Genomic DNA, 18038 nt, shown 5'->3' with positions numbered 1-18038 from the left:
AGGCTGCTCCCGTGTCGCAGGGCCAAGTCCCGGTTTCTCAAAGGAACTTCCTTCTGCCCCGGCCTGCTTCAGCTCGCCAGACAAAACGCCCCCAAAACAAAAGCAGCCCGGCCAGCCCGGGGGCACTCACCTAGCGGCATCCCCGCATCACCTCCGCAACCTCCCGCATCGTTAGCAGCCACCGTCGCAGCTCCGAAATAAATAAATAAGAGAGGCCACACAGCCTTAAAACTGAGCTGGAAATGAAATGGAAAGCCTGTAATTATTTCTCAATGCTCCTGCCAGTCTCAGCCTATAAACACAGTGGATTACATAAGTCCACCCCTCCTGTTTTGAAGCCAAAAGTATGAGCTTTTCCTCCAGCTCTGGCAGCAAGTAATAATTCCTCGTAGCCATGGCAACGCTGGCTGGCTTCCAGCAGACAATGGGTGAGTTGAAATACTGCGAGGCCTTTTTATAGCTTAGCTCTGAAACCCTCTAAAATATGAGCTATCTCATGGCTAACCCAACTCGACAACCTCTCTCCTCTTTAACCGCTTCCTGCCGGCCGTGCCCGGGATCGGGGATGGCGGCGAGGGGCTGCTCCCCTCCTGCTGCCCTCACGCCCCGGGAGCGCGTCCGAGGCGAGGCCCTCGGTGGCTTCTCCTCATCCCGCGCCGAAATCCCCGCCAGGAGGGCCTGCAGCAGCAGCTGCGGTGACCGCCACGGGCTGCACGCGGTGTTCGGGTTCCTCCTGGTTTATTTCAGGCCGCTGCTCAGCAGGTAGGTTTTCTCTGACGTTTTCGCTCCAGCAAGCTGTGTGAGGTGCTCCTCTCGGGTTCGCCTCGCTCGAGAGAAAGCAGCCAGACAGCAAGGTAACGCTCACGTGTGCGTTACGCCGCCCTTGCTGTCTCACGTGAGTAGAGCTGGGGTTTGCGGGGCTCTGGGCACGACCTCCGGAGCAGCAGGAAGCCAGCAGCTTCCCAAGGCCTTCTTGGCAAATCCTGGGAGACCTCACCTGTCCAGGCGCCCTCTGTACCCGCAGCGCGCTGTCCCCATGCAGCTTGGACGCTGGCCGAGGGAAAAGCACAAACGCGCCCCGCCAGCCCGGGCCGGACTCAAGACTCAAACAGAGAAGGAGAACACACTCAATGGCGCGCTTCAGACTGCTGAAGGCCAGGGGTCTGGTGACTGAATTTCCTCCAATTCCACCAAAAGCAGAGGCTGATGGACACGCAGCAGCTCCCAAGACCACGAAGTTAGTGTTGGGCCTCCAAAAGCACGCCAAGCTGCCCAGGACAACTCCGCAGCCCCCAGCCGGCCCCACATCCACCTCCGAGCGGGATCGCTACAGCTCCAAGTAACGCTCACCCCGGGGGCTGGGAGATCCTCTGCAATCTGCCGAGTTTTGCAAGTTAGCAAATAAGCAAGGAAAACAATAGAAATTAAAGAGAAAAAAAAAAAAAAAAAAAAAAAGCAGAGCCAAGGCCACCGCAAAAACACAGCTAGCTCACTTGTGAGTGCTCGAAACAGCGCTGCCAGCATTCAGGACCCGGCTCCAAGCCTGGCAGCAGCCCTGGGAAACCCAAAGGCCCCGTTCGCTGGTGACTCCGCGGGGCCAGCCCCGAGAGCAGGCAGCCTGCTGCCCCGACACTCGGGAGGAAAGGCTTGAATGTGTGACCCATGGGAGCCTTTCGCACTCGGAGACTAGAAGGCAAGCAAAAAAGACCATTTCTTTCTAAATCTCATTAAACTGGAGAGCACGATTATGATTTTTTAATGCGCAAAGGTGATAACATTGCTGGGAGCTCTAGCTCAATTAATTATTTTATGGGGATAAACACACGAGGACACACTAAATGCAGACCATCAAGGTTTCCTGGTACCTGGCCTCGCAGGCTTACAGCTGCTCAGTCCTTGCTACAAGGCTGCATCTCCTTACGCCAAAGAGCACAATTCTCACCGGAGTGGGAATTACTCATCAGGATGCATCAAGCTGTAGCTCAATTTGTAGCGCTGAATTCTCACAGAAACTATCCGGGGGAAGAAAAAAAAAAAAAAAACCTCAAACAATTGTCTTCCACCTCTTAGCACAAACCAGGATGTGGCAAACCCTGGCAGATGCTCGTTCTTGCAGCGAAACCTCCGAGATGGCCAAGAGTAGCAGTTGTTGCCTCAGATAATTGAACGCACGTTGTGCTACTGCGGCGCCAGGCGAAGCCACGCACGGGGCAGGAGCCGCAGCCGGCACGGGCTGCGTGCCGTGGTCCTGGGAGCTCGGGGTTAATCGAAGCCAAGACTTGGCCGTCACATCTCTTCACGCTGCTTTGTCACACACACGTCTGGAACACTTACATTTTCTAGGCGAGAAGAGCAGTTCTTTGTTTTGTTTTTTTTTAAAATGACCAATTTTCTGGGTTCCACCCCAGTAAGTAACAGGCGAGCAAACCACAGGGAACTGAAACCCAGAGAGCTGCTTAGGGGCGGGATCCGGCCCTGCCTGCCCGAACACCGCAGACATTTGGCTAAATTTCATGCTTGGCTCCTGGGGTGAAATCTCAGTGGGTCTCGGGATATCTTCCTGAACAGACGGCATTCGATCCCCGCCCCACATCCCCAACCTGCTTCAAAACTCGCCATCACCAAGATGACATTTAAGAGAACGTGGCCACAAAATGCTCTCCCCCCAGTCTGAAAATAAAATAAATAAAAAATGCAAGCTCTTTGGGAAAAAACAAACAGACGATGTTTTCTCCTGGCTCTGAGGCATCACGTGCACGCGCCTGCAAAGACGCAGGACCTTCAAAGCAGGCTTCGGGGGCCACAGGAAAGAGAAGAAAATGAGATCAGAGCCAGCAGCTCTGGAGAAACCCCGCTGCCCTTCCCCAGACCAGCCTTCCTTCTCCGGGCAGGGAACATCCCCACAACAACCCCAGACACTCGGATGTGCGATCCAAACTGGGGAGTAACGAGTCGCAACTACAAAGCCCCGCTTAAACTTTAAAATGGCATCGCACTACACACGCTCTTCCAGCTTAGCCCCTTAATTAAAGAGGCTATTCTTTACAGCGCTGGAGCCGCTCCAACTCCCATTGTTAAATTTAAAATAAAATCCTGCAACCCCACAGCATCTGTAAGACATTAAAACATTCAATACTGACTTCTTTATTCAGCTTTAAGACATCATTTAATGATTTTTCCTCTCAAACCCCAAATCTAAGGATTTAAGGGAAATAACCAACAGCACCTTTTACAGGATGCATTTTTTTTTTTTTTTTTAAACGGACCTTCTGCCATAACCTCCATGACCCTTACCAATTCAAAACTAATTGAAAACACTTGATCACGTACGGCTTCTAGACAGGCTGCAAGACCAGAACCCATCCAGCTCCGGGGGTCAGGACAAAGCAGGCCCCGTAGCATGGAAGCCAGCTCCAAACACGATCCATTCGTGCTTCGGGACAAAACATGAAGCAAGCAGATTCGACCACAGAAAACCACCATGAGCACAAGAGAAATACATCAGAAAGACCATTCTGGTCATTGCTAATAACGCTGTGCAACCACAAGCCAGAACCTTGTTATTATAACCACCAGAGCACTGCAAGGTCGGCCTTTGTTTCCCCTGCTCCCTCCAGAGAGGAGCCGCACGCAGTTGTGTACAGCCACTGCTCAGGTAGTGTCTGAGCTCTGGAAAACAGACGTACAGCTACCGCAAGGGGTCTGGACACGACGCCTTTCCCGATGGGACGCGGAGATCACCCTGGGCTGAATGCCAGGCCTCTGCAAGTCAGCGGGGCCTCCACGCACTGCACGGGGAGCAGGACTTCAAGCCTGGTGTCCGGCACTACCACCTCTGAGCACGTGCTGGCAGGCCGCGGGGCTGCTGACGAGCCCCCGCGTTTCCACGAAGCCCGTACAGCTCTAACAGCACTGCCGGTATTCCTCCTGTCAGCACCTCCACAGCCCCTGAGAGGTTTTGGGGCAACGGGCGGAAGTGCAGGAGACCTCAAGACTAACATTTAAGCGCAGTTCAGGAAGGAGAAGGATGCCTGTGGCCTCCTCCCCAAGACAAAGTCATGCAAGAAGGTGACCTGGGCGAAAGGGGCAGCTCCACAAGGCGCAGGGCTCCAGCTGGGTGTCCCCAGAGCACCCTGTCCCCGCCACGAGCCTGCCTGCCGCCCTGGGGACCATTCCCATCCAGCCTACACGGCAGCGAGCTGCAGTCGCTTCCGTCGCTGTCCCGGCGATAGCATCGCATCGGCGCTGTGCTCGCGGTCACTCCTGCCTCCTCGCTCACCGCCGCTCCGCTGAAAACACGAGAAGGGCAGCGAGGTTTGCAGAAAATCCCGGCGAGTTATCTCGAGCAGTTCCCACAGCTAATTAAACCGTTCAGTCATGCATGCTTTAAAGTTCATAAAATTTAAAAAAAAAAAAAAAAGTCACAAAAACAAATACAAAAGCCTGACAATTAGTGGAAGCAGCTTTGTTTGATCAACTCTCCCCGTCCTGCCAAGCAGCTGCGGCCACAGCACCAAACCGCTCGGGCAACCCAGCCCCACGCTGACCGCGCCACCGAGCTCCTGCCTCCAGCCCAGAGGCGCAGCCACACGGCCAGGGCTAACCCTCCTCTGGGTCTGCAAGCCGAAGCCTTCAAAAGCACAGCCAGCCCCAGGCGAGATGCACACCGGGCATGCCTGCCCCTGCAAGTGGAGCCTGTAGGGGAAAAAAAGCTTCGCGTGGGCCAAGCGCGTCGTCAGGAACCCGCTCTGACGTCAGGAAATGCTGCTCGCCCAGGCAGACCGGGGAAACACGTGGCACGTACATAGGGACCGAAGGATGCTGGAAGGGGAACACAAAGAAGGGAGGAGATGGAAAAAGACGACTCATTCAGGCATCGATGCAAAAGCTGGCATTCCCAGGCAGCCTTCCTCTAACTGGATCAAGAGACTCGGCAGCAGAACGCAGCCCGTGCACTTAGCGAGCCCACGTCAGCGAAGCAGAACCGAGCTTACACACGGCCCGAACTGGCACATGGCAAAGAGCCACGGAAGGAGAAAATCCACATGCGTAGGAAGGCAGCTTAAAAGGAAAAGGGGAAAAAAAAAAAAAAGAGGGGAGCAGGGGAAGCGTTTCATCATGCTTTTTAGAGCAACAAATTAGAAGGGAAGAAAAACAATATCAAGAACATGATCCAAAGCTGTGCTACAACAGTAAGTCTTCGCAATTGTTTCAGGGAGCTCTGGATTGTACCCTTGCCAAAGGCACTGCCCAGGCTATTCAAAAAACTAAAAAAGCGTGAAGAAGTATTCCCCCCCCAGGCACACCGCTCCGGTACGCGGGACCCCGCGCATCTTCCTAAGACGTGGGACAGAGGCAGGGAAAATGAAAGAGGCCACTTGAACAAACCCCATCTAACAGTTCTGCAAGCAAAGCGAGAACACGGAGAAGATATTCAATAGCTGGTTACAAAACATATCAAATCCCAGAACAACCCAAAAAAAAACAACTAGCTCAGGCTGGATGTGGAAACAGGAGGCAAGCGAGATCAGAGGAAGTACGAAAATCCCTCTTGTGCAAGCCATAAAGCTAGGTACAGATTTGAGGACCCATGTCCAGCCACCAACCAGCAGCAGTGGCTTCACACAGGTTTGGAAACAAGGCTGAAATCCACAAAAATTTTCCAACTTCTCTCTTACTGCAGGAAATGGTAAGCCCCGAGCCTACCAACCATCATACCGGTCCTCTTTCAGGGGATTCATCATCCCCTTATTTGGGGTCTGAAATGGAAATATCAAAGAAAAAAAAGACAGAAAAGCAACCCGAGGACAGGGCTGAAGCCTGGCCACGCAATTCCGATGCCTCCAAAGCGCACAGCTGCTTTCTGTTTATGTTCAGCCACAGCTTCCCCTCCACACCCCCCTCCTTCCCCTTACACACTGATATGCCGTTTCAGATCTCCTATCTGCTGCCTCTGCCCGCTGCATCCTCAGGGTTTAAAATAAGAACGCTATGACAAATGCAGGGTAAACCCAGTCGCTATGAATACTGCAAAAGCAGCGCGGCCGAGGGATATTGCAGCCTAGTCATAGGCTTCGATATTTTGTCCCCAAGAGCTCGGCCAATCCATTTAGCAATAGAGCAGGATTCTAATAATAGATACAAGGATACGCAGGAGATAAATGTACACAAGCCAAAAATAAACTCCAGCCTTGCTATAATTTCAATGCAGGAGCTAAACTGGGAAATGATAAATGAAGACAGTTTCCACAGTTGAGTCAAGAGGAAAATTTAACTCCCACCCTCCCAAGAGCAAGCACGTTGCACGCTGGGTGGGAAACTTTCAGAAAGCTGAAGGGTTGGATGAGCATTACTTTTTAAATACGTTTCTCATTATTTCAAACGACACCAGAAAACACTTTACAGTGTTCCAGTGAAACTAGAAGCAGATATTAAGCAACTGTGCATGTTCTCGAACAGCGAGCTGCCTGCAGTTGCGGGGCTAACATCCAGCTCAAAAGCTGCCTTCAGCTCCCTGAGAGCGGTGTAGCTGCGCCGAAGCTCATTTCGATCTCAGTAAACGATCTCAAATTAAAGCTTTAACACACTCGTACACGGCTCTAAAACTCCTACATACGTTCTTCCTTTATGAGTTTTAGCCTGTCTCCAGTCTACGCGCTGACCACGCTCCCCCCGCAGCCCCTGCCCTCGCTTCAGAAAGCCAGCCCTGGCGTTTCACGAGATTAACTGTTTCCACACACAAGTCACCCGAGGGCTAACTCTGCCCATCCCGCAGGAATACCCGGAGGAGCCCCAGGGATTTCACAACCCTAAGCCACGTGACGCCACCCGTTACACACAGCCACCTACTGCGTGATCGAGCCGAGGCGCGCGCACCGCGGGCCAAAGGGGAGCTGCGATCGCCTGGCCTGCCCCCACTGAGACGGCTCGAGCCCAGGGCTTCACCCAGCTGCTCTCGGATGTATCCCAGGCTCTGGGCTCCCCAGCAGTCTCTGTGCCCCTCTGAGCCCACCCCAAAGGGGCTCCAGACCCACAGCACCCACGGGCTGCAGCGACCTGCCCGGGGCCCACAAGGCGCCCTAAGAAGCGGCACAGCCACACCAGGGCTGCAAGCACTGCCGCCTTGATAAGCTCTGCTTTTAACCCGCGGCTCCCAGGATGGTACCAGGTCAGCCTTCTTCTGTCCCCAAGCACCTGAAGGGGACCCCAAGCAGCCCTGATATTTCTCCCATCTGATTCTCTCAAGCTCTCACTTCACAAGCCAACAGGCACAGGGTCGTTATCCAAGAGTGATGCAAAATGGGCGAGAGCAGATCTTGAACCACATTCAAGCCCTTCCTCTGCTGCATGACTGCTTGATCCTCTCCTCCCTTAAAAAACAGCCCTGCCCGTGGCTTTAGAGCCCATTAAAGGGCACATCTGGGGGCTAACAACCACATGAGCATCCTTCTTTGGGCAGCTTTTGGGTCGGAAGAAAGTCATTACCAGATCATTACCAGATTGATGAAGGTGTAAGAAACTGCTCAGAAACCCTGTCCGAACACTAACTCGAGGACAGGTAGGATGGTCCCAAAGGTCTCATCCAGGTTCAGAGCTCATTCCGTGAAGCAGAACTGGACCATTACCTCTGCTCACCCAATTAAAAAGGAGCAAACAGCCACGCTCAGGATGGAAGAGACCCTTTGCATCAAACCGGGGACATCTGGCACGCTTTGCTGAAGGTCTCCGATCATGCACACAAGGTATAATGCTATCTAGTAATCTCAGGAAACATCCATGGGTTTTTCAGCCTCCTCTAGAAATTGAGATTCAACAGGAAACCACAAATACACCAGGCAATTAATTTTTCTTTACCAAATGTTTTCAGTCATGTCGCAATTTTAACAGTAAGCAAACTCTTTGGGTTCCTTCCAGTTCTTGTGCAACGATGTTCCTCATTTTTCATTTTATTTTTTTTAAATAATCTGGCTGAGATTTTCAAAAAGAATTTAAAACAAGTTAGGAAGCCGGTTCGAACGGAGCATACTCTCTCCACTAAATATTTACCCCCCAAGAGGTTTTTATGTCACACAGCGGAGGTTTTCTACAAAGAAAACAAATAAAGACTTTTCTCAGCTAAAAATACCAAGAATAGCCTAAGACACAAGAGCAGAAAAACATATCTACCGACACAGGCAACACCAAGCTCTCTGAACCGCATAAATAAAAGTCTCATTCAAACATTCCCCCCTTCCCTCCCAGCACCATTCCAGGAGAACAAAGAAACATTAAGTCTTACTTTCCTGGTGTACATTTGATCAGACCTTCTGTTAACACAATATGACAACAGCAATGAGGGGAAGAATATCACAGCTAAACAACCGTCTACCATTCCCCTTCCTTCTGCTGAGTCCTTGCTGACGCAAGGATGGAGCAGCTGCTGTCTGTTTTTAAACAGCTCCATATTTCATAAGAAGCTGCTGATTTCTGAAAGGACAGAAAACCCAGCCAATGGCTTACAAAATAAGAACCAAATGAAAGCAATTCAGGACACAGTATTTAAACATCATGTCCATTTGCTCAGCTTCCTTCCAAGATACCACCACAGCTGAAATCCCTGAGACGACTTCATCCTCTACCTTAGCCCAACCTCCTCCATTACCCCATCAGCACAACTTCTAAGTATTCATTTAAAAAGAGCAGAAGACTCTGGAAAACCTATCCCATGGCTCTAGAGAAGAAAATCTTGAAATATGGGAGAAAAACCAATGCCTCCAGCTCGACACAATCATAGGAACTACGACAGCACCAAGTTAACATTACCCTTCCCAAGTCCTGCCTTCTGCTGCCTAGGGGCACTGTATTAACATTAAATTGTCACTTGGGATGGAAAGATTCTCCTTGCAGGACCCAGCCACATGTCTTGAACATCTGAACACTCACCAGCAAAAGATACAGATATAGATATTTATTTTTAATCAGGGATGTATCAGATCTCTGGAAAGACTCATCACTACTGAAATTCCATACTTGGCTCTTAAAAATCTGCATCATAGGATACAGGTCACTGAGTATTAGGATCTCAAAAGAAAGGATGTTAAGCCTTTTCTGTTCTGACTCTACAGCTCTCACTTTGGCTGTTAAAAATAATGTGTTATACCAGGCAAGTCCTTCCTGAGAGGCTCCAGATGCCTGCTGTCTCCTTCCCAGTTAATAGCTGTAGTAACAATACTGCTTTTTAGACTGTTTGTATCATGTTGATTAGCTTGGATAAAGACTTGGGAAAGGAGGAGGAAAAGAGAACATGCAGTGGGAGGAGGACTTAAAAAAAAAAAAAAAAAGTCTTTCATCTGCTCTAATAATTAGCAGGTCATGCTGAAAATGATCAGCATCCCTTTAAAGCAACTGTGCATGAAATGTGCAGAGCCCTGCTCAGGTCACTGCACCCATGCAAGTCACTTAGCTGTATCAGTCACCAAGACCTCGTGCCTTGCTGAAGTCCCCTGGCTTCCTGCGGGCTCCAGCCGACATCCTTCTGACCCCTTATCCCCTCTCTGGCAGAGGCAGGGTAGCAAGGCTCGCCAGTCTTGCCACAAGGGTGGCAGGCACAAAGGTGCTGAGGCAAATCAAGGGCTAGTTATAGGTTTGCAAAGGGCCTTCAGATCCTCTGATAAAGCACAGGGCAATGTATCGCAAAGCATTTGCCATCCCTGGAGAAAATTAACTGAGTGCAAGAGCCTCGTGTTCTTTGCCTGTAGGTCCCTTTTCCCAAGGAGACAATCAGCAAAGAGGCAGACTCTGCCCAAACATGACAAGATCTCTTATTATTCATCGCTGTAGCTGCAGTCCCAGACGTCTCTCTGCAATGCCCACGTTGATTCACCCAAACAGCCTTCCCCTCCCTGAGGTGCTCTGCCAGCTGTGGATCCCCAAGTCCAGACAAGCTTGTATGCTACCCTGAAGACCCTGCCCAGGACTTCGTACACAAGCCCTAGCCCAAAACTAACAGCAGAGAAGAAAAAAAGCAAATTAACAAGCCAGTAACAGCCCCGTGGTTATTTGGGCTCCCTCTCCTCCCCACATCTACCCTCGCCTTTGCCAAAGCTGGCACTCTTCGTGGAGGGGCAGAACCAGCTCAGCTGGAGCACAGGTCCTTTAACAGAACTGTCCTCCTCCAAAGAGGTGAGGAGATGGTTATGATGACGATAATTCTTTCTCTCATGTACTCACATCCTTCTATTAAGGACACATTACCTCAAAGGTCAGTAATTGCAAGCCATAGACAGCTCTGGCCTTGACAGCCCATCTTCGAAATGCACTAAGTGCCTGACCACGGGACTGTGCCCAGGATAGCAAGAGACTGCTGCTAATGTGCTGTCTGGCAAGAGGAGAATTTCCTCTGGCAGCTGTGATGGCTGTGTCTTCTCAAGTGTCTTTAATTTCAGCGGCTTTCCTCCCCTTCAAAATAGTCCTCCTGCCTCAGCTTAATGCTTATTCCGAGACAGGCTGACACGCACCTTTAAAGTGCTGCTTGAAAGAAGCCTGGAAACACGGAAGTTAAGAGATTACTTTCAAATAAAATGATGGGTTATCTTGTCCGGCCATGTCCCCGAGCCTCACCGCAGGCACGGCTGTCGAGCCCTCTCCCAGCTGCTTTACAAAACCAGGAGCAACTCCCCAGGTATGCGGAGGGACAGGAAGGACGGGGACAGCCAGCGTGGCACAGAAACCAAGGAACAAGCACCAGGATGGCCTGACTCTTCCCTAGTCACCTCTAAAAATGCTGCCTGAATCCTGACAGCCACCAGGGCCTGTCTGGGAGAGCAGCAGGAGCAAAGCAGAAACCCTTGGCAGGAAGGGAAAACATAGCTTTAAGCTGCAGAGGCTGAAATCACCCAAACTCCCTCCGGTAAAGCAGAACACCACCGCTGCAATGCTCACAAGGGAATCGGGAAGGAGCCAAACCAAACTGAAGCATAAAATACTTCAGTTTTACTCTGTGATACCTGCGCGTGTTCATCTGAGAGAGGGGAAACTTCTCCAAGGGCAGCGCGGTGTACGGCAATGAGAAACCGACAGCAATGATCAGAAAGGCATTGTCCATACATAATTTTGAATTTAATGCAATTAGGCACCCTACTGACTTCATTACTTGTTTAACCGGACCGCTCGCTCGATTTGTGTTACCGCGGTTCCAGCCGCCGGGCCTGGGCCCGCCTCAGCGGCCGCACACTCACAGGCCGCAACTGGGAAGCGGCCCGGCGCAGGCGGGAGTCCTGGCCACACGCTCACCTCTCCCAGGACAGAGGCATTTCCCAGCTCCTGCGTCTTGGGTTTTATGCCCTTGTTGGTCTACCTGAAGGCAAAGAAGCCCAGAGAAGCTGAGGAGGAAAAAAAAAAAAGCACAAAAAAATGACCAAAACACACAATAGATTTATCATTGTAATGCCAGTCAAAGCAGCAGCCTCCTGTGCAGTTGCCAGGAGCTTCTTTTTCACCTAAAAATACCCAGAAATATTACCCTAGAGGTCTGAGAGGTTATTTATCAGAGCACTTCACTCATCATCCAAGATTACACTTACAAAACTATCTTCTCCAGTGCACAATGCACCTGCTCAGGACAGAAACCAAACAAGGCCTCACACAAGCAACTGCTCTTCAGCAGGCCCCGATGGGCCGGGAGGTCGGCAGCCCGAAGGGGTCTTCCACCCCGAGTCAGCCCCAGGAGCAGGGGACGTGGCCCCCTGAAGCATCTGCCTGCCCACCACCCAGCTGGCCACTCGGCGGCGTTTGTCCTGTCGACCCTAGGAGCTTCCTCGGAGGACCGGAGTCAGGAGCCTCGGTTCCCCTCCGACCAGAAGGGAAGGAGCACCACGGCTGAGACATGGACAGGAGGAAACAAGCAGATCCCTGAAATAGCCTGCAGTAGGTAGTGAGACACCTCAGGCTTCGACTGCAAGGTCTGTCACAGCACATTCATACTTATAAAGAGAGGCATCACCGACAGGAGAAAGGGTGAAATGCTACAGACAATAGCTTGAAATTAACGTGATCCTCTTTGGATTTTTTTAATTCCTTCTCCAGTTCAACATTTCTCTTGAAATCAACCTGCTGTGAGTACCCTGAGCACCCACAAAACTCAAGAGGAGAAGCTGGGCGGCAGCACACGGCCAGGAACACCCCGTGCACCCCGCCAGCACGGAGGTGCACTGCTCGCCATCAGGCGCGCGAGCTGCAGGCATGCCCTGGGAAGAACATCATTGCCTCCGTGTCCTGGAGACAGTGTTGTGATACCCATTTTTCACACTCCAAATTAACTCCAGGCCCAAAAACAATTTAAGAGCTTTGGAGTTCAACACAATTTGCTCCAAACACCACGCAGGGCTTTTGTTTGAAGTGTCAGACGTTTAGAGGAGCAGCCTTATGGAGAGACCATTCCCCACCTGTGGGCTGGGATCTGCTGCGTTAACAGGGAAGATACAGACCCACAGATAGCATCTCTTATTGTGATGTTATTTGTAAACAAAGGGCTGCAATCATTACCACATGGATTGACAATCGTCACGAAGCCAACATGTAGCCAGCAGCAGCAATGACCGCAGTCCCTGCAGGCTTCCAAGGCGCACCAGCACAAGAAGTGAAGAGTTTTCCAGCTAGCTCTACTAAAACCAAAACTCTGTGCAGCTCGCAGCCCCTTGCTGGTTTTGTGTTCAAGGTGCTCAAAGTTAAACCTCGTGCCAAGAAAATCTGATTTTCCTTTTCATTCGTGTGCAGCCTCCCCCAAACGTAACACGAACCACTTGCCTGTTCCTTGTGGATGAAAGCCACGGGAGGATTTGCACAACGTTAGGAGAAATGTCAGTGCTCAAGTTCCCTCCGACCGGGAAGGAGGTGCCACCTCACAGCAGAGCCACCTCTGCTGCCCTGGGGATAGCAACAGAGGCTGATCCCTGCATCACAAGCGGGGCCAGGCTTTGCTATCCGGCCGGGGAAGGGGCTGAAGTGGCAGGGCCAGGGTTATTCCATCCGCCCCGAGGTGAAGAGATCACGCAGACTCCATAGAAGCAGAGGATCTTGGCAATTGCTGCTTCCTACGGCAAATGGTTCTCAGGGGCCTCGTCCAAGCTCCTCCAGCAGGAAGAGGGGAACTTCTAGCACCTAATTGCTGACATTTAAGAAGGCGAAGCTCCAACCATCAAGTTGACACCACAGCAGGGAATGAAGCTAACAGGTATATGGTTGCACGCTCCCCAGGGTGTGGATTTCAAGTTACAGTTTAAAAGGAAGAGAGGAAACTAACCTAGGAAAGCAAGCAACTTTATCTGGGATGTATTTATCCCCCCATACATGTGGCCATGCCATAATGTAAACACCTGTGCGGATTACACAGCGCTCCACCAGCAGTGTCCAAAGCGTGTTCACATCTGGAACCCTTTATGTTTTAAATACCACTGCTACCTTCCCCCTGGTGCCAAAACGCACTGAGGAAGCAGCACGTGCACAGGGGAAGAAAGGGCTCAGGGAACATCTGGCACGGTACTGAGATGCTTCAGCTCTCGGCCTGATGAACACAGCCCATGTGAGGGGCAGGCATCCGCCCGTGCGCGCTGCGGGCAGCAAGCGCTGGAGATGCTGCGGTTCGTGAGCGGGTCACACCAGGTGAAAATTACTGCTCTCCTGTGGTTTACAACAAAAAGCAAATCCACACCACTCCTAAGTAAATCCAATGTTTGTTATTTCCGGTTCTCTGCTTGCTATATAGAGCTCCAGAGCCGAGCAGCATCATTTCCTGGCCAGCTCGTGTTATCCTCGTACAAATCTAGACTGGCTTTTGGATTTTTCTGTGTCTTGAGAGTTGCAATTAATTTCAGACACCCCCCAAAGCACGCAGCAGCCCACAGCACAAAGCAGCAGAAAGCAGCATGCGAGTCCTCCCCTCCCCAGCGCTGCCCCTGCTAGGCTGCCTGGCAAGGTCCTTTCCAAGCAGCAGCTCCGTAATGCGTCTCGCTAGCTGCTCAGAGACAGCGTTAAAGCACAAGGGCCCACAGCTCCCTAATGCTGATGTTTCCATCTGCTCAGGAACTGCTTTTATTTAAGAACAAAATAAAACCAAGCGTGCCGTGCTGCAGCGCTGACCCTGCGCACAGACACTGGGTGCCTCCTTCCTTTTAGGCACCCCAGAGGTTTTCAAAGCGCCCTGGGGACACGCAGATAAACAAACCTGCAAAGGAGATGAGCGTTAAGAGGCCCATCAGCAGCTCTCTAAGAGACGTTTGGCTCAAGCCAGAGCGCTGTACAAAACCCCTTTGCCTTCACTCATCTGGGCTGACCTTCGTGGCCTGCTCAGCTCCCACAGCCGGCCCCTTGTCTTCTCCTGAGCCGCCGAGGCAGAGGCTGGTGTGACCCCAGCCACCCTTTCGGCTCTTTGCTTTCAATGCCCAGCCTTCAGAGACCTGACCCAAAGTCCACAGGGTTAAGGGACAGGCACACGCTGACGTCAGCGAGGTCCCTGGATCAGGCCACCGCAGCGTTTGCCTTGTTCTTGGAAGCAGGGCTGCTGGAAGCCAAGAAACAAAGTTAAGACTGAGCAGGGGGTTCGAGCACAGGGCTCACGGTCTTGGTCTTCCCCAGGAGCGGCCCCTCTTCTGCACGCACGCCTGGCAGGGCTCAGGCAACCGAGAACAGACTTGGGAAGGTTTTTTCTATACCATCTGCACCAGCTTTCTCCACACCAAGCAGCCAACAAGGCCAAGCTCTGAGACCCAACCCTAGAGCTGAGACACCGGGTTCTGGGGAGACCTCCACACAAAATATCGACAAGAAAGGGTAAATGTGCTCTTCTGACAGCATTTCACCCCAAAGTGCTGGGTGCAGGAACATCCCCGGTCCCCAAAACTTCCCCAACTCGGGTACGTAGAGGTTCAGGGGTTACACCCAGCACCCGTCCACCTGTAGCAGCCGGCACGACCTCGTCTGAACGCGGCACATACCAGCGGGACTGACGAGTCCCAAACATTTGCCTGGTAAGGCCAAGAGGTTCGCAGAGCAGCTGTGTTATTTACTTTCCGAGTTTAATTCTATCTAAGGAAATTTTTGGGCTGCATTCCAGAGACATTTACCTCCTGTACCAGTCTACCCTACCACAGACACACCAATCCCCTGGCAGAAAGAAAATAAATTACATAATTACCAACCCAGCTCTTTGATAGAAGCTCCCTGAAGATCCTCGCTGCCACGGGAGACAGGAGCTCCGAGACAAGTATTCCTCTTCTCCCATGCCAGGACACCTGTTTATTTGGATGCCAAATACCAGTGGCTCCAAAAATACAAGACATATGAACCACCCGTCTCCCCCCGCTCCTTTTGAAGATGATGGATGTGTGCTGTGGAGAGCAGAGCAGCAGCAGACGGAGAGGCCTTTTTAACACCCCCACGGCCCGCTAGCAAGACAAGCAAATCAGTCACTAACAAAGATCAAGTCCTAATTAGACCTGAAATACGAATGGATCATATAGAACAATATTTGTGAGTGTTTGTGTATTAAAGCCACTTTTCTGCAGCAAGGAAAGCCAGAAGAGCCTAAGGCAGTCACAGACAGGAGGTGCAAGCTCAGGGAAAGCGCTCGTGCTTAAGGGGAAAGAAAAACAAGCAAACCACCCTCCTCCCCTGCAAATAAAATGCGCCTTTTGATACAGGATACAGCACAGGGGCTGCAGACACTCAGCACCGCGTAACCTGCCCCGGGCTGCTGGTATGGAAGCGGTGATGGTTGGCTGGGCGTTAGCACGGCGTAACGGGGATTCGCTTCCCGGTGTATTGCTGCCCATGCAGCAGGGCCTTCCCCCAAAGCAGGCAGCGCAGCCAGGACCAGGCGGTGCTCAAATAACCCACGGGCAACTCGGAAAGAACATTAGGACGTAGCCACTGAACGTCTGCGAGTCCGCACGGCACAAAGGCAAACACCGATACAGGCAGAAGATGGTCTGGGCAGCCTTCGAGAAGCCCTGTGCCTACCTGTGACAGCCCCAGAGAGAACAGAGCGCGGTTATTGTAGGGCCAACTTCCCCATCTCCTACCAGCAGCTCCTGGAACAGAGCCTGAGGAACACAGCCAGGCTGCCAGGTCACAGAACCGAACCGCACGGTGCCCACAGCATCACCCGAGCGAGCTCCCGGCGAGGGATGGGGCCAGCAGAGCGGGGCGGGAGGCGGCCCTGCGGAGCGCGGCGCATACCTCATCCTTGGGAAAGCAGCAGGAATGTGGCACAAAGGTAACTGCTGCAGCCCGGGGCCGCCAGATGAAAGCGGGATCAATACTCCACTATGTTGTTTAACCCGTTTATTAGGGGGAGGGGGCAGATAACCCAGCAGTCGCGTTGCCAGAGGGTACACTTTCACCCCGATCTGAGTCAGCCAGATGCGAGTTCCTGCCCAGCAACACCACCGCAGCCAAATGATTTCAGCCTCACAGCTCGCTTAACCGCAGCGCACAAAGCCAGTAACCCAGCAGTCAATAATGGAATAAACTCGAGGTCAGTGACCGGGGGAAAACACACCGTTTCCAATTATTCCAATATTGACACGCACAGGAAACGCGGGCCCGTGTTTTTATTTATTTATTTTAACAAGCCTATCTGCTCAGAAGCGGAGCCGAGCCAGCTGCTAAAATTACAAGGTTAGGTTTTCAAAGGCCGTGGGGAACCTGCGCGGTGCCAGCACACGCTTCGATCCCTACAGCAGGCCACTTGCGAGCGGAGCTGGGCCGGTCACCGGCCACGATGCCGCCCGCGGGTTAGGGGGCACCTGAGCGTGCAGCACGGCTCTGCCAAGCTGCCTCGGGAAGCCTGGCCTCGAGCCAGGAGGGAGAACACAAACTCCCTCCAAACAGCCAGCCAGAAGCCCGGCCAGGCGCATTTATACGGCTCCATTTCCTCTCCAGGCCGCTTTTCCCCGGGAAAACGCTGCAACGACAATTTGCACCTCGAGATTAAAAATCTCGGCGGCTCTCTAGCAACTGCAAACATTCAGAAAATATTTTTCCCCTTTTCCCTTCCTGCATACAGGGAACGTTTTTTCCACCAGACGTGAGCAAAGGGAGGACGCGATGACACCCGCCACCACAGGCCCCACACGGAGAGCATCTCAACCGAGTTCGTGTGGTTCCGTGCTCCAGCACAACGAAACAACATTGCTCCAGACAGGAAAACAAAACAACGGGCACGAGGCAGGACCATTCGGACAAGCAGCAGGCACTAAACACAGCCAGCCTCTCTGCCCCACGAGGTAAAGCCAAACCAGTTGCCCTATGGGGCTTCCAGCCTTTAGGATCGACATTGGGTACCACTGGCACAGGGTACCATCAGATGCTTGCACCCACCAGCAACTAGAGTTGAAATTTAACACACACAGCTGGATCCCGATGCCAGCTGGGACTGCGCAGAGCTGGCTGCCCTCTCACAACCTCCCCAGGGCGCTGCTTGGCCGCTTGTGATGCGCGGTGTGCGTGGATGCCACGGGCAGGGACAGGAGCGTGGCACCAGAGCCCCATGGCCGCAGCAGGGCAAGCACGACGCGGAGATTAAAGACTTCTCCAGGAGAGCACCGAGTAAATAAATCATGCTGCTCCCCAAATTCATTTTTCTCCAAAGTACCTGCCTGCCAGAGGGAAAAGCCTTCGGGGCTGAATTTAGTGCTCAATAAAAAGCCCAGATTAAGAGCTGCAGAGGCCGCTTCCTCCGTTCCTCTCCCGGCAGCAGCGACACAGAGATGCAGCAGGGCAGCCTCTGCGTGCTGCTGAGGGGAAGCTGCCGACAACAAAGGGCTGGCACAGAGCACAGCCTGGCGCCCCAGCTACGCCTTGGCACCCCCAGCACCGCCGCTGAGCGTCCCGCCACCGTTCCCAGCAGCGGGAGAGGCACCTGCCCGCATGGAGCTGGCCTCCTGCCACCCCGCACGGCCGGGCAGCCCCCGGGGCCGCAACGCTGCAGGGATGGGGCAGAGCCCGTGGGACAAAACCGAGGGCCTTTGGGAAATAACCAGCAGGTAAGCACCGCCCAGCTA

The 18038-nt window shown here is 52.5% G+C and overlaps 1 protein-coding gene across 16 annotated transcripts in view; it reads right to left on the bottom strand.

Moving 5' to 3' along the window:
• The window catches only part of NCOR2 (nuclear receptor corepressor 2), a 235881-nt gene that overhangs the window by 187901 nt on the left and 29942 nt on the right, over positions 1 to 18038 (bottom strand). The window contains exons 1-2 of one of the 16 annotated variants that reach the window (XM_035565017.2): positions 1866 to 1974; positions 131 to 236 (exon numbers count right to left, since the gene is read on the bottom strand). The exons of 14 other annotated variants lie outside the window; for them this stretch is intronic. The gene's annotated coding sequence lies outside the window, so the exon portion shown is untranslated. Of the gene's footprint in view, positions 1 to 130; positions 237 to 1865; positions 1975 to 15173; positions 15195 to 18038 lie in introns of those variants that run through there. One more of the 16 variants, XM_035565018.2, reaches the window with a different exon arrangement.

Source organism: Cygnus atratus, chromosome 17, assembly GCF_013377495.2.
Source record: "Cygnus atratus isolate AKBS03 ecotype Queensland, Australia chromosome 17, CAtr_DNAZoo_HiC_assembly, whole genome shotgun sequence".
Lineage (NCBI taxonomy): Eukaryota > Metazoa > Chordata > Aves > Anseriformes > Anatidae > Cygnus > Cygnus atratus.
This window is presented reverse-complemented; position numbering and strand designations above follow the sequence as displayed.